At 43.9% G+C, this 17,340-nt stretch overlaps 1 protein-coding gene and 1 non-coding gene across 2 annotated transcripts in view; both read right to left on the bottom strand.

Moving 5' to 3' along the window:
* The window catches only part of LOC126293252 (angiotensin-converting enzyme-like), a 1,024,671-nt gene that overhangs the window by 901,279 nt on the left and 106,052 nt on the right, over positions 1-17,340 (bottom strand). The window lies entirely within an intron of this gene.
* On the bottom strand, positions 9,325-9,397 carry Trnar-ucu (transfer RNA arginine (anticodon UCU)). Its single transcript has one exon. It is a non-coding gene; the product is annotated as a tRNA-Arg (tRNA).

The following is a 17,340-nucleotide window of genomic DNA, read 5'->3' as shown; positions in this document are numbered from 1 at the left end:
ACCTTTGGGATGTTTTGGAACGCCGACTTCGTGTCAGGCGTCACCGACCGACATCGATACCTCTCCTAAGTGTAGCACTCCGTGAAGAATGGGCTGCAATTCCCCAAGAAAGCCTCCAGAACCTGACTGGACGTATGCCTGCGAAAGTGGAAGCTGTCATCAACGCTAAGGGTGAGCCAACACCATACTGAATTCCAGCATTACCGATGCAGGGCGCCACTAACTTTTAAGTCATTTTCAGCCAGGTATCCGGATACTTATGATCACAATGTGTAACAGAGTACTTTTGGGCAAGAATGCCTGTGTTACTCTGCTTTTTATATCCTCGGGAAGAAAACCTTGTAAAGTTAAGATCGCGTAAGCATTTATTTTCTACAACCGGTTTCGAGAGACTTTGCTTTCGTCTTCAGATCTTCAAAATTTTTGGTACGGAACAAGTTCATTTTGAATTGGTACCTCATGCCAGGTTGCTAAGACTTCCAGTTGCAGCGTATACGCCGCCAAACGCGGATCATCAATGAATGGAATATGTCGAGCTAATGTAAACAGGTGTGCTAATATGCATTTAATTGTAAATCGTTACTTTTATGACGTAGCTATCACCTGTGAACGCTACGTATACGGAAATTACAATGTGCACAACGTGCGTTTTGATTGTAAATGTCTTGTATCTTAAAAACCTATATAATGTGCTAAATTTTATCCAGTAACGTAACAGCTTAGGAGATTCCAACTCACGACGAACCGGTTTTTAGGAACAATTTTGAAGGCTTGAAGATGATAGCAAAGTCTGTAGAAACCGGTTGATGAAAATAAAGAAATATTCGTGCGACCTTGGTTTTAGACAGCTTTCTCCGAGTAAAACAGATCGCTCCTGATTTCTCAACATGAGAAAATTCAACCTCACGTCCGCCTTGCTTCTTCTGTCACGAGTTATTTCCCTTCCAACGTTGCAGAATCCTTTCATTTCGTCCACTTGGTAGTGCTGTTTCGACAAGTTTGTCGCTTAACTAGCTTCACCTGTCCCTAAATAGTTGCTGCTTTCTTTGGTTCACCCTAGGCCCTCATTCTGTGCTCGTTTCGAACAACAGGCGCTGCAACTTTCCCCGTCTTTACGGGGACGTTAAGCCCTAATGTGACTACTCCCCGTCCCTCCTCCCCAACATCAGCATACAGGAAGGAACGGCGCGCTTTTGCCATGCAGACGGGCCACCGGTCTCAGCGTCGCGCTGGCTGTCCGTTCCTCGCAGCGTGAACGACTCAAGTCTGTCACTGACGAAAGCAACTGTCTTCCGAAAGCGGTTCGCGTCTCTTCTCTTAAGCAGTGTGTTCACTGACGTCTTCCTCCACGTATTAAGGTTGCAAAATATAAACAAGGATGAACAACTGACGCAGATTGACTTATCTCAAGCTACAGTTTTAATACTGTCCTATGAATAAGTTTCAGATGCCAGAAAATTATCTAAAGATAGAAACCGGATGTGAATAAAAGATTATTTGGGGTCAGGATACGAAGTCTTTAAGCTCTCCTTCATGTTGCAGGTGGTCATTAGGTCTTGCGCGGCTGAATGGAACACCTGCCGTAACTCTTCCACAACTTAAAAAATCTGGTCACGGAGATCCGAACCCTCGACCTCCGCTAGGAAGAAATACGAACAATGAGAAAAATACCTTCGTTTCAACACTGCTGAGCCGTCGTGATTGCGGAGACGAAACTGCTGGCTTCGGAGGCGGCTTCGATGCCGTCATGACCATCGTCATGAGCGAAAGCCACTTGTCACCCAGCGCTAGGTTCCAGACTTCATCATACGTTACGGCCTTCAGCTTTTCGCACCCACATTTGCCCTACCACTTTCTTCGTTACATCAATCTATCTCGCAATATGTCATCCTGTAGTTCTTTTGTTATCTGTATCCTTACTCTGACAAGAGCTGTGAATTACGTGGAAGAGTTCTCTTACCATTGTACCATGTATTTTGGTTTCTTTTCATGCCATTCGCATATGCGGCTGAGAAAAAAATGACTTATTAAAAGCCCGCATCTCGTGGTCTTGCGGTAGCGTTCTCGCTTCCCACGCCCGGGTTCCAGGGTTCGATTCCCGGCGGGGTTAGGGATTTTCTCTGCCTCGTGATGGCTGGGTGTTGTGTGCTGTGGTTAGGTTAGTTAGGTTTAAGTAGTTGTAAGTTCTAGGGGACTGATGACCATAGATGCTTAGTCCCACAGTGCTCAGAGCTTATTAAAAGCCCCTGCGTGTGTTGTAATTACTGTCATCCCGCACCACGCGGCCAACAGCAACGATATGCAGGGTGTTGTTCTCTTTATCCTTTGCGTCTATCTTCAAGCGCCTCCCAGTTCACGTTTTGGAGCCTCTCCGCTACTAAAGAAAACATGTGAACATCTGTGCTGCCATTCCCTGTATACATTCAGTTTCTGTGATAGTACTGTTGGTTATGAGTCGCAGATACACTAGGAATGTTCTAGGATGGATCACCGAAGTGTGACTAACGTTTCCGTCTGTACAGCCCGCGCGCAATGCCGTGGCCAGCAGGTGCGCAGACGGCAGAGAGTGGTAATGGTGGGGGGTTAGGGGCAGGCGCTGTGGGGGAAATACGGCGAGGCGCCAAGCCTATGCTCGCGTTTCTTCGCACACACTGAGTGGGGGCCCTCGACGTCCACACGTGTGGTAAGCACTCAACAACATCTACTGTCACCTCCGCTTTGGTTGGTGTCCAAAAAGAATTCCGCCGAAAACACAGCGATTTATTTTCGCCTGGCTAGTTAACCATTTGTCAGTTTCAGAGAAGCGCCGCGAGTGGCGAATTTTGAGTAAAATATACACATTTCTCTGGTTGCCATGTTAGAATTTGCTTTCTTTGCCGAAATTCAGTGGAGTTTACACAGGCTCACCTCACAAACACATGGTGCAAACTGCGAGAGAAGTCTGCAACAGTGGTTTATCAAGTTCATTAAGCGAAGGAAAAGTAAGGTCAATAGGTTATCAAATAGCGCATCATCGGTAAAAACGTGCAATGTCTTCACATACGTTGTTGTAGCATTTCTCGTTTCAGCAGCGATCGATGGCCCTTAAAAATTACATTTTTCGCCGACAAATGTCTGTGTTCATTGGTTTAACACATTAAATAATGAAGTTTTACATAATAACGATACAGTAAAATCTCCTCTTTGCGTGCTATCGTTTGCCAAAATCTCATTTCGATATGTCATACCGCTTCTTAAATATGAGAAATGTTGCGGCTTTATCGCTGGCGCGGAGCGCTACATTAGATCAATTTCCACGAGACTGGTGACAGGTCGCCATCTCTAGCCAAATATAAAGAAAATTTGAATTTATTGGCTAAATTTCATTTGGAACAACATATTATGCAATATGCACCAAAGACAAAATCATAGCGAACTCTATTTTTCATCTCGAAATTTTCCAAATTTCGCGCGTTGTCTTACTTCCATGTAAATATCAGAATAACTATGACCATTAACGAAATGACGGGCATTTCATCGTGAATCTGACATATAAAGCTATGAGAAAACAAAAAATGATAGTTTTATTGAAAAGTTTCTCTAAAATAGTTAGAGATAGACAGCAGGGGGTGCGCCTCGATTGCGTCACCGCTGACCAGCCGACAGGTAGAAGACACTTGCCGGACCTCCCTCCCCTCCCCTCCCCTTCTCAACCAAAGAGTGAACTCGCACAGCGCTTTGGACAGAAACTGGTCACTGCGTGGATTCTGCAGTAGGGCAGTGTCCACAGCGATGCAGTGTTCCTTGGGAGAAGCATACGTGCATGTCACAAAGAACAGACACTACTGGCAACTGACAACCGCATTAAATTAGGAAATGCATTCGAAAACTTCGAATACGATCGTACAACGACTGTGACATATGAAAATTTGTGTTGGACGGACACTCGCACCTGGATTTCCCGCACAGGGAGAGATATTGTCTTCCACGTCTAAAGGAACACTGCATACAAGCCCGGAAGAACGTAACATCGAACTATGCAGACACTTTATAATACAGACACTGCCCTGGTATCCTTCGTGCCGAAGCAAGGCAATTTTACGGGCAAAACAATGTCTCTCCGTGAGCGGGAATCACACGATTTGTAGGCGACCACTATGGGACGCAGACACCGGGACGTGTGGAAGTTTGGGTCGATACTGCAGGGGTCCTCGGATGGTCTAGGCGGTTAGCGCGACCGCTCGCGTACAGTGGGGAATCCTGGTTCGACTCCTGGGCTGGCATATTCATGCATTGCTAGTAAGTTGTACAGCCGTTGTATCATCTTACTCACAGTTTGCGAATAATTTTCAAAATCTCATTCCTATTCTGTGTTTTTCCTGTATCAACGGAGCAAAGCCTGCGGTAGACTTCGCTTATTATTTACCCCATTTGATTTTTGCATTTCACGTCCTCAGAAATTGTTACATGCAGTTATTCCTGCAAGTTGATTGATTGCAGATGTTCCTCAAGTGTAGTCACAAGACACCACATTATCACGTTCTCTGAAGTGCAGAATTTTACATTCCTGAAGATTTAAAGCAAATTTTCATTTTTTCTACTATCGTGAAATCTTATCAAGATGTCTGTGCGGGCCGCGGCGGTCTCGCGGTTCTAGGCGCGCACTCCGGAACCGTGCGACTGCTACGGTCGCAGGTTCGAATACTGCCTCGGGCATGGATGCGTGTGATTTCCTTAGGTTAGTTAGGTTTAAGTAGTTCTAAGGTCTAGGGGACTGATGACCACAGCAGTTGAGTCCCATAGTGCTCAGAGCCATTTGAACCAAGATGTCTGCGCAGTTTTTTTATATTTATTATATATTAACTTCAATGTTCGGCGTTGCCCGAGATGTTTAATATCTCTCCACACAAAGTGATTGTCCTTGTGTCTCGTCGATACTCATAGCAGATGCAAGACATGAGGGAAACGGCATTCGCTTCAAATCGAAGGCATATTTGAATCACTGGGCGTTAACAGAATGCGACGAATGAGTACGTCACCCGTGGCATTCATTCAAAAAATCAGGTTCCAGGTTTTCGGTTATGATTTTTGCAAATATGCACCAATTATACACCAAAAATTTAGTATAAAAACTACCTCAGAGACTATGCTTTGATTTGGTTTTTAAATTACAAACTAAAGTAATATATTCGTAATGAATAACATACCTAAAACCTAACTGAAAATTAAATACTCTTATCATTTCAACACATGTATTTTCTGCAATCAGTGGTCCACGTATTTATTAATATTTTGTACAATAACTATTTACAGTCAGCGGTGATGAAAAAAAACCGTACTTCCTTTAAAATATCTACCAATTTAACAGTTTCTACATTGTGACCTCAGTTTGTCCATGTGGAGTGTAAACAAATTATTCGGTGTTTCTCCTTATATATATAAGGTTCTTGGTCTATTCGCTTCGAATTTCTACATCATCCCCTAATGAAGACACTGTGTGTATTTCAAAATATATAGTCTATGTCTGCCCAAATATTCGTTAGGGGATCGTGTAAAAGTGCGCAGTAAATCGGCCTACAAGTTGTAGAGAATTTTGGTAACAATCTTTCCCCTTTATATACGACAGTGACCTTCCTCTTCTCTTCTCTTAGAGGTGAAGTGTGCAAAATTTCATCAAGGTAGGAATAGAATGATAGACCTATATTAATTACATACAAAAATACACACTCTTCATTCGGCATTAGATACAAACACGGGTGGAGTAACAACAGGAAGAAACTTCACAAAAGAATAAAAGAATTAACAATTTCCACAAGCAATACGGACATGAAAGAAAATATGTCAAACTCGAGGTGTTGAGTCCATCCTAGCGGCGATGCAGATGCCTCCAGCGAGTCAGTCCAGTCGCCCACCGCGAAGGAGATCCGCTGAGAAGTTGCTGGGTGGTGGGTTATCTCGGAGCGCGACAGTCACGCTCTGGACGCGTCACTTTTCCGCCTTTACGTAATGAATTTTGCGCACTCGCCATGCCCTGGGCGCATCCGGTTTACTACAGTACAGTGTGTCCGGTTGCGCCGGCCTGGTAGCCGAGCGGTTCTAGGCGCTTCAGTCTGGAACCGCGCTGCCGCTACGGTCGCAGGTTCGCATCCTGTTTCGGGCATGGATGTGTATGTGGTCCTTAGCTTAGTTACGCTTTAGTAGTTCTAAGTCTAGGGGACTGAAGACCTCACAAGTTAAGTCCCATAGTGCTCAGAGCCATTTGAACCATTTGTCCGGTTGCCAGGATGCTGTGATCTCACTGTTGTGGCGGTTCTTTTGTCTTTAGCTTCCAGTCACGCATCCACAGATCTCTTGGTCTGTGGTTACTATAATATTGCCTGGTAGATCATTGACGTACGGAATGAGCAGCAAGAGTACCAACTCACTTCCGTGGCACACGCCGAAATCTACAACTGCAGCGGTCGCTGACTGCCCGTCCAAGACGACGCGTCGCGTCCTCTCCCCCAAGAAATACTCAGAACAGTCTCCAATTTCACTCGATGCTCTGTATGACTGTACTTCCTACAGCAAAATACTTTTGTGTGGTACCGAGTCAAGTGCTTTTCGGAAGTCGGCAACTACGAGAGTTACCTGACTGCCTAGGGCTACGGACTTCAGTATTTCATCTAAGAAAAGAGTGAATTGGGTTACACGTGATCGATGTCTCCGCAGTCCATGCTACTTGTCGTGTAGGAGAGGGGGGAGGACAGAGTCATTCTGCTTGTGTCCCAAAGTTCTGGATTATAACGAAGAATCCAACTCTACAGCTCTCCAAACTCCCATTCCTTCCCTTTGACTCAGTGTGTGCACTGGACGCCTCCGTTTCAGTTTCGTAGCTGTCACTGTCAGATGCTGAACTGTCATATTACTACGACGGCGACGACGACGCCACCTACAGGCAAGCGCCTAAATTTGTCACTAGTCTCGCGCTTGACTGTAAGGGTTGAATTTCCGTGATTCTTAGGACTTCCCTTGAACAGCTCTCCCTCCCGTGGCGCCGCAGATCCGTTTGTCGTCGAAAGGCTGACAGGAAGAAAGTCGAAAACTATGTGTTCGTTACGGTTAATGCCAGTACTCTCTGGCAAGACAGGTGCCATTACGACTGCTCAGAATAATCTGTTCATTATTTGTAAGGAAATAGCGGAGGGCGTTCAGTAACTGATGGAAAATATTGTTTTCTTCCGCCAATTTAAGTCGAAAAATTGCGGTATCGGTTGTGGGGCATCATAGACTATTCCCGCTTAAGCTGCTACAGTTTCCTGAACTTCCTATGGGTGGCAGCGCTATGCGGAGCCTTCAGAATAGCGGCTGTCACGGAGCTGCGTTCCAAGACGACAGCTGCCATTGAGTTTCTTTTGACAGATAACCACAGCATGGCAGATATTCACAGGCGCTTGCAGAATGCCTACGGAGACCTGGCAGTGAACAAAACCACGGTGAGTCGTTGGGCGATGCGTGTGTCGTATCAACTAGGCGCACAAACCTGTGTCATCTCTCGTGTGCCGGCCAGTCGCGCACAGCTGTGACTGCAGCGATGCCGCAACGTGCGGACACACTCATTCGAGGTGATCGGCGTATTACAAACAAACATTTCGTTGCTCAGTTGGATGTGTCTGTTGGTTATGCTGACACACGCGTCCACCAGTACTCAGTAGTGTGTGTCAGCTGGGTACCCCGCCGCCTAACGGAAGACCACAAAGAGCAACGAAGAACTACGTGTGAGGGGCTGCTTGGGCGTTAGGGACGCAGATCGTGATAAGTTTTTGTCAACCATCGTCACAGACGATGGGACATGGGTTCATCGCTTCGAACCGAATCGAAATGGCAATCCACGGAGTGGAGTCACAAATCTCATTCGAAGGAAAACTTGAAACCCACACCAACAGACGGTCAACTCAAGCTTACTGTCTTTTGGGTCGCTGAAGGGATTATTCTGTATGATGTCGTCCCTCATGGGGCAACGATCAAATGTTGAATATATTGTGTCACCCTCAGGAAACTCGATGGTTCAAATGGCTCTGAGCACTATGGGACTTAACATCTGAGGTCATCAGTCCACTAGAACTTAGAACTACTTAAACCTAACTAACCTAAGGACATCACACACATCCATGCCCGAAATATGATTCGAACCTGCGACCGTAGCGGTCTTGCGGTTCCAGACTGAATCGCCTAGAACCGCTCGGCCACAGCGGCCAGCTATCCGTTTGGAGACAACTGGGATAGCTAAATAGGGGAGCGCACGTTCTGAGTTTGTTGACAAAACTACTTTCTCGCAACATCAATATTACTGTCAATATTGTCGGTTGACAACTTCATTTTACGAGGTTGAGATGTCGAGCACCCAAGAGAGAGCGTGTTGCGCAATTTGTTAGCTGCAACAGCTGAAGACAGCGGAAAGGAGGAAACTGATCAGAATGTGACTGTAAACGAGGAACAACTTGTCGCACGATAATTTGCTGGCCGACATCGGAATCACGGTCTCCAAAGGTTTCATAAAATGTTTTAGTGTCACTCCTGCATTGAATCAGAAATTATTAATGCTGATACGTAATAAAATAGAGAAGAAAGGAGTAACTTCGAGAGTTTTAGCGAAAAGCGGATGATCGGAATGCTTCAATATAAGCTCAGTCACAGCAACAAACACGTTTAGTAAAAGCTGCCTGGTAGGAATACTTCCAGGTACTGCAATTAACGTCAAACATATTTCCATGTTTTGGGATATTTCGATGCAATTGACATATTTGGGAGACCTCTTACTAGTCATTGCATACAGATGCCTTATTTTTGGAAGTGTAGGCGTTCCTCCAAACTGCTGTGTAATTCACCGACCTGTACTATATTTTCAAATTAATAAAGTAAGCATTATGAGAGCAGATTCACCGTTGACCATCCTAAAACGTTATATATAATGACTACCATTGCGCGCGCCTATTAAAACAGTTTTGTGTTAAAAGACTAAATGAAAGACTGAATCTGCGGTATGATGTGCAGAAAGACAAATTGAAAACAGGAACAGGGGACACTGTCTACAACTGAATGGCAAATACTGTGACACCGTCAGTACGTTACCTCATACGTTCAGTATGTACTCACAATACTGAAAATATTTGAGGCTCATCAATATTTGTAGTATTTACAATACGCGCCCTCAAACGGTCATGTATTAACGGCTTGAAAATACTGTTGAACGCGTGAGGGATCGTTAAGAAGCCACTGATCCCGGCGTGTGAGACGCTGTCACGCCGCAGATAGTTCCGTCTGAAGCTACAATGCGGCTTTCCCGCATCTGTATTAAAAATGTTTCATCCCTTGCGGGGATCGAACCCGCGACCTTTGGATTAGAAGTCCAACGCGCTATCCGCTGCGCCAAAGGGACACGGCGCAGCATTCACCTGCGGCAGAAGGTGCGCCACTGAGCCGGCGGCACCGCTCCGCACTGGTGAGCCTACCTCGTGACGTCACCAGAATGGCGCACGCCGCTTCTCCTCGGAGGCGCTGTTTCCACCGCCAGCTCGGTCTGCGCACGTGCCGGAACCACCCCCGCTCCTGGGCTGCGGCGGACGGAAAGAAAGACTGCTGCCATCTCACGACCCCTCCTTCCAGCCTTCGTCAGGCAATTTTCTCCTGCATCGCATTCATAGCTCACCTAATGTTAAGAAAGCAGCCGAAAACTGTGCACAAATTTCGAAAAGAAATTACAGCGTCACATTCTAGTGCAAGTGACTATCAACTACATTTGTGGCTGAAAAAAAAGTGAATTCCAGAACTGTTACACGACGTTATTGCGAAAGTAACTATAGGAACAGCAGGTTTCGTTGGAGACTCATTCAGTAAGCGCGAAATAGTCGGGGATGTGCTCAACCACCTGCAGTTGCAGACGCTACAAGAGAGGCGTACCGCAGCACGGCGCGGTCAGAGAGCGTACACTTCTACAAGAGCCAACCGGTATACTGTTTCCTCTTACGTGCGTCTCGCCAAAGAACCACGAAGGTAGAAATATTCCAGCTCACATAGTGCCTTACCAACAAAGGGTCTTCAAGCGAACCATTCGCCACTGTAACATATTCGTGGAGAGTAGACGCAGAACTCACTGATTCGATTAAAACAACACATGAAATGTAACAAGAATAACACAAGCCCACCTCATACGCAACAAAAATACCTACCGGAACATCAAAGATAAGCTCGGAACCCTGTACCGTGTAGAAAACAGATTCTAGAACAAACAGAAGAACAAAGAAAACGGTATCTCGGTAAATTTAATTGCATTCCGTTTATGGCTAGCGAATATCAAAGTAGAAATATTGCCTTCGTAGCGCCCACAGTAACTGGTACACTGCCGGTTCCGTCTATACACAAAGCTAAATTTTCGTATTTCTCATTTCTGTACCCCATACATATTTAATAATTATACAGTTGCGTACCTTAACAGATAGAAACGGAATCCTTAATAGGATCACTTTTTTGTGTGACAGTCACAGCTACGAGCAATCATTTTTGGTACTAATAAACGGCTTCGGCTGTATTTAGTCAATTATTTGTACATCACTACCGCTTTCAGGGCACTAAGAGCCACATCTTCAGGTTAACGCCGGCCGCTGTGACCGAGCGGTTCTAGACGCTTCAGTCCGGAACCGCGCTGCTGCTACGCTCGCAGGTTCGAATCCTCCGTCGGGCATGGATGTGTGTGATGTCCTTAGGTTAGTTAGGTTCCAGTCATTCTAAGTCTAGGGGACAGATGACCCCAGATGTTAAGTCCCATAGTGCTCAGAGCCATTTGAACCATCTTCAGGGTAACATCTGTACGACAATAAATCAAGAAGGAATAGCAAACCTGACACGTTCACTGATGTGGTCATTCTCTAAACTTATTTAAAAATTTATTGAAATTTTCAAAAATTTTAAGAACTTTTACATTAGATTTTTCAAATATTTCTACTGACGTAAGTAAAAAGTTCGAGCTAAAAAGATCGAGACCTTGAAGGCAAGATTCGTTATTTTCTTATTTTATTTTACGCGGCTAGTTCCGTAGGACCAAATTAAGGAGTAAATCTCCAAAGTCATGGAACGTGTCAGTGCATGAAATTACAACACAATAGTAACAACTGATAAAAATAAAATGGTTATGAACCCAAATAGGTCAAGCCATAAGTTTAAGTAAACGCAATTATCAATATAGCATAGGAATCAGGTTAATTTTTCAAAGTACTCCTTTACAGAATAGAAGGAAACTTCAGTTTCGATTTGAAAGCGCTTGGATTACTGCTAAGATTTTTGAATTCTTGTGGTAGCTTATTGAAAATAGATGCAGCAGTATACTGCACACTTTTCTGCACAAGAGTCAACGAAGTGCTATACAGATATAGATTGGATTTGTGCCTAGTATTAACTGAGTGAAAGTCGCTAATTGTAATTAATATTGTTAATAAGGGGCGACAGTAATAGATGTATGAGTGCGTGAGAGAGAGAGGCCAATGTTAGAATGTCCAGACTAATGAATAGGGTCGACAAGAATTTCGCGAACTTACTTCACTTAGGCCTATTGCCCGAATCGTCCGTTTTTGAGCCAAAAATATCCTTAGAGAATGGGAAGAGTTAACCCAAAATTAACATCATACATCATAATCGAATGTAAATAAGCTCTGAAGACTACTTTGCGTGTCGAACTATCACTTAGTTCACACACCGTTCGAATAGTAAAAACGGCAACGTTAAGTCTGAACAAGTTCCTGAACGTGAGCCTTCCACAAAAGTTTGCTAACTGAACTTCTAGAAATTTGAACTGTTCAGTTTCACGTCGGATTTTGTTCAATTGTGTGTTAGAAACTGTAAAAACTGTTACTGTGATTTAGCGTTAGCTTATTTTCCACAAGCCATGAACTTCAGTCATGAACTGCGCTATTCGAAAGAGCGAGGTGAACCAACTTTGAGCTACCCCCCGTATTCCATAATGGTTAATGGTCCAACTTCTGGAGCAATAATTTGTGATCAACACAATCAAACGCCTTAGTTAAATCGAAAAATATGCCCAACGTTCGAAACCTTCTGTTTAATCCATCCAGCACCTCACAGAGAAAAGAGAATATAGCATTTTCGATTGTTAAACCACTTCCAAAAGTGAACTGCACGTTTGATAGCAAATTATGTGGCAAAATATGATCACTAAACCTTATATACACAGCATTTTCAATAACTTTTGCAACATTGATGGCATAGAAATAGATGTAAAATAGTCTAATCATCGATTTCTCCCTTTTTATAAAGCTGCTTTACTACTGAGTACTTTAATCGTTCAGGTAACTAAACATTCCTAAAGGAAAGATTTGAAATATGGCTAGGTACAGGGATAATATATGCAACACATTACTTGAATATTCTGCTAGGCACCCCATCATATCCATCAGAGTCCTTAGTCTTCAGTGATTTAATTGTTGACTATCTCCCTTTCGTCAATATCACAGAGGAGTATTTCAGGCCGGCCGGGGTGGCCGAGCGGTTCTAGACGCTACAGTCTGGAACCGCGCGACCGCTACGGTCGCAGGTTCGAATCCTGCCTCGGGCATAGATGTGTGTGATGTCCTTACGTTAGTTAGGTTTAAGTTGTTCTAAGTTCTGGGGGACTGATGACAGAAGTTAAGTCCCGTAGTGCTCAGAGCCATTTGAGTATTTCAGACATCAGTCTGGGAAAGATATTTTCCAAAAGAGATACATGATTCCCTGAAGAAATTAAGTTTTTATTTAATTGACCAGCAATGCTCAGTAAGTGATTGTTAAAAATTGTACATATATCTGACTTATCGGTGACAGAAATATTCTTACTATGAACTGACTTTGGCCAGCAACGCGAGGTGGATGATATAGACACTTCCCTCACAACTGACTACATGGTTTTGATTTTATCCTGTGAATTAGCTCTTCTATTTGCATACCACGTACTCTTTGCCTTCCTAATAACATTTTTAAACGCCTTACAGTACTGTTCGTAATGGGCTGCTCTAGCTCGGTTGTTACTACTTCTGACATTTTGATGTAATTCCTACTTTGTTCTACATGATATCCTTATGCCACTAGTCAGGTTCCCCGACTGCCTATTTCTGTGGTGGTGGTGGTGGTGGTGGTGGTGGTGGTGGTGGTGGTTAGTGTTTAACGTCCCGTCGACAACGAGGTCATTAGAGACGGAGCGCAAGCTCGGGTTAGGGAAGGATGGGGAAGGAAATCGGCCATGCCCTTGCAAAGGAACCATCCCGGCAATTGCCTGAAGCGATTTAGAGAAATCACGGAAAATCTAAATCAGTCGTCCTCCCGAATGCGAGTCCAGTGTGCTAACCACTGCGCCACCTCGGTCGGTGAAAGCAACTTTTAAAGAGCATGAGTAACGTGTTGAGGAAAGGATTATATTTGTCATCTACATTATCGGTACTGTAAACATCCTACCTCTCTTGTTCCTTAACGAGGTTTGAAAAGCTCTATTGCCGTTGGATTAGCTTTTCTACATAGTTTGTAATTATATATAACATTTGAGTACAAAAGGCTTTTAGCTCACTAACTTTATCTCTAATACTTTACATTTTCATGAAATATGCTAACTCCTTCGCTACTTGGATATCTGACAACCCCTGAGTGTGATTCCTTTGTCAGAGGCACTTCCTTTAAGCAGGGATACCTATCAGCTGACTTCAATCTAAAAAGAGCATACCTACTGAGGCGCAGGCGTTACCTAATGAAAACCGGTCTGCTGATGGACTCAGTTGGCACCACTGCAGTGTGAGCCACGCCCTCCATCAGCGCCTTAGCCGGCCCCACGTTAACGCGCCTAACTCCACTACCAAGCTGAGGCCGGCCATGATGCTGAAACGGTTGCACTAAGTGCACATTAGTGACACCCGTTTGAGTAGCTATCTTTACCACGTCACCACCTACATCATTACCTGATCCACCTTCGTAAAATTCTTACGTAACTCCCCTATGCTTTCAACACCTGAGCCAGCCCTGCACTATGCTTCACAATGCTGGTGACCTGGTACTCACTCCCTCACACTTCCTGCAACTGCTGGCCCACATATCTGCCATGCGACTACCTAGCAGCGGAACCTTCTTTCAATTGAGGGGGAAAAAACAGCCCTCGGTCACTATTTTTAGCGACTTTACAGGGTTTCAACACTGCTAGGAGTGTCTTCCTCAGAATTTAAATCAAAGAATGGTCTATAACATGGTCACAGAATCAGGACTAAAAACGAATGTTAGAGTATAAGTACATAATCAACGTGAAAGATGTCCCTTACAAAATAATAAATATGCCCTTTTAACATTATTATTTTATAAAGGACATATAATAACTGCCAGTCTTTCACGATGATTCCGTACTTACACTCTGTATCATACGTTTTTAGTCATGATTGTGTGACTGTGTTATAGGCCATTCTTTGATTTAAGAACTGAGGAAGACACTCCCAGCAGTGTTGAAACCCGGTTAAGTCGTTAAAAACAGTGACAGGGGGCTGTTTTCTCTGAACTGTAACTATTCACCGTCTCTGGACGTGCAGCCATGTACAAAATTTTGAGAACCTTCTTTGTGTCTGGCTGAGACTGCTGCAGGTTTCCTACCCTTACAGCTACAAGAGGCTCCTCCCCCCTTCACTCACTATTGGTCAAATCTATTGCTTGCACGGCCTAAATATCTGCCCACCTCCGAGCTGTCTTCTCGTCAACTGACAGTTCACACTCCCCAGCGCCCTTTGCCCTCCTCGACTCATCCAGTAAATCCTTTGCGTGTTGCAGCTGCACCCCAAGGGCACACATCTTACGCTCCTGCTCCTCTATCAACTTATTTCTGCTACAGATTCTGCATTTCCAGGAGAGGATCTTGCTGGATTCCCCACTGCTCTCCTTCCCCCCCCCCCCCCCCCCCCCCCACTGAAAATACTTTGAACAAATCTTTCATCGTAAATCGCTACTCACCAACCAACGACAAAACCCACACTTCCCACTCATGGTAAAATTTTAACAGTTACTGAAAAAAAATCAAACGTCTACGTTACCTACGTTCAATTACAGCAGTAGAACTATTTGCAGAATTAATAACAGTGATCTTGAGTTTCGCTTTCGACTAAGAAAGCAGCTACTTTTGTTAACACTACTAAACCACAACTAATACCAATACCATAAGCAGTTCATACAATTTCTAATCTAAAACGAAAAATTCAAGCGACCACTGAAACACTCAACGAAATTAAACATAGTGAACGAAAGTTGTACTGAAATATTTCAGTACAAACAATAAGAAACGTCATCTGAAACCTATCGTACTACATTTAATAAATGACTTCAACGCACAAACAGCTCTAAAAAAAATTTCGAAAGTTTATTAAACCGTTATTTCGCCAGAAACGGTACGGGACACCGTTGAAAGCTACTAAATTTAATAACCGAATAACACTGCACTTGAGAACGGCTACACCTGCAGCTGCGTGCCGCGAAATGTAAACACGCTCCCAATAACTAACAGCGCCGGAACAAAAACCGATATATCCGCATTTCCTGTTAGTACAGAAAGTAACAAACAGTGATCTCTAAATGGCTCCACAGGCTATAAAAAGAAGAAACACGCCATAAAGCACTACATGTCGCGTTATGCTGAAAATTGTTTTGTGGCAGCATGTATAAATACTCCCGTATCTCCCACCTTCAGCTCAAACACGCGAATACAGCAAAAGTGGATAAATCGGGTTTTGTTCCGGCGCACCTCAATTGGAAGAAAAGTCGAAAATCACTAAATTTAATATTCGAATAATGAACAAACAATTTTGTCAGTGCTTAGCTTGACAATCGCTACAGTAGCAACCGCACGCCGCGAAATGTAAACAAGTGTCAGAACAAAGCACTACTAAAAAGTAGTACGTCGCCGAATAGAAATACCGGATTCATGGATTCCAACCCAATATGGTGGATGGGGCCTAAACAAATAATAATATAGTAAGGCGGAAAGATATGAACAAACAACTATTAAACCTAATTTGCGGCTAGCATTAAAAAAAAATCAAGAAGTGGCTGCAGCAGAATGGAGGGATTTCTAAGGAACCTGGACAAGAAGCGTGCAATACAATGCTGCTGACGGGAAAAACAGAACCCGCAGAGCACACTTACCGCTTCTCCGATCAACGCGCAACCGCGCCACAGGCAATAGGACCTCGTGCCGCCTCCTAGTAAACAAACGCGCCGCGCATGCGCAGGCGCAGACGTATGACTGGCGGTCTTATAGGGGAACGCATGGATGGGGAATGAGAACCAGGAATGCTGGGATAACAAAGGCACTTACAAAAATACATAGAATATAATAGTGATAGTTGACATTTATTTTTATCAGTAACAACCATGAGTTATTCTAACCTAAGGGTCCCTCAACGAAGCATGTTTAATGACATGAAATAGGAACATCAGACGCATATGAAACTTCCTGGCAGATTAAAACTGTGGGCCGGACCGAGACTGGAACTCGCTCCGGCACACAGTTTTAATCTGCCAGGAAGTTTCACATCAGCGCACACTCCATTGCAGAGTGAAAAACTCATTCTGGAAACATCCTCCAGGCTGTGGCTAAGCCATGTCTCCGCAACATCCTTTCTTTCAGGAGTGTTAGTTCTGCAGGGTTCGCAGGAGAGCTTCTGTTAAGTTTGGAAGGTAGGAGACGAAGTACTGGCAGAAGTAAAGCAGTGAAAAAAAAACTGAGTTAGTGGATCAACAACGAACTTAAACGGGTGTCTTTCGACGTCCGCGCAGAGCAGATACAACGAACAAAACGAGAAACAAACAAAAAAAAAGTTGGTAGAGCACTTGCTCGCGAAAGGCAAAGGTCCCGAGTTCGAGTCTCGGTCCGGCACACAGTTTTAATATGCCAGGAAGTTTTATATCAGCGCACACTGCGCTGCAGAGTGAAAATCTCATTCTGGGATCAGATGCATATGTTGTAGCAAAGGAACACATCTGCTGGCAGTATCCACGAAATAAACGTGAAAACTTTAAAAAACGAAAAACGAAAAAACCAAAAAGTGTTATTTTGTTAAAAAAAGTATGAAAATATTTGTAAGTTTTTAAAAACTTATGACGATTAAAAGGATTCCAGACTGTATTGAATTTTGATGGTTTTTAAATACAGCTGGAACTTGAGAAAGCTTTTAAAAACAAACTTGAAAGAAGACGTGCAGAACCTAAGGTAACGAAGCGAGGGAGTTGGTGGGAGGGGAAGAGTTAAATACAGTCCTAGGGGAAAAGAAAGTTGACACCGTAAAAAGTACAGTGTATTATGACATCAAAAACAGGCAG

This window comes from Schistocerca gregaria, chromosome 10 (assembly GCF_023897955.1).
Source record: "Schistocerca gregaria isolate iqSchGreg1 chromosome 10, iqSchGreg1.2, whole genome shotgun sequence".
Classification (NCBI taxonomy): domain Eukaryota; kingdom Metazoa; phylum Arthropoda; class Insecta; order Orthoptera; family Acrididae; genus Schistocerca; species Schistocerca gregaria.
Note: the sequence above shows the minus strand (reverse complement) of the source record. Positions and strands in the feature narration are given on the sequence as shown.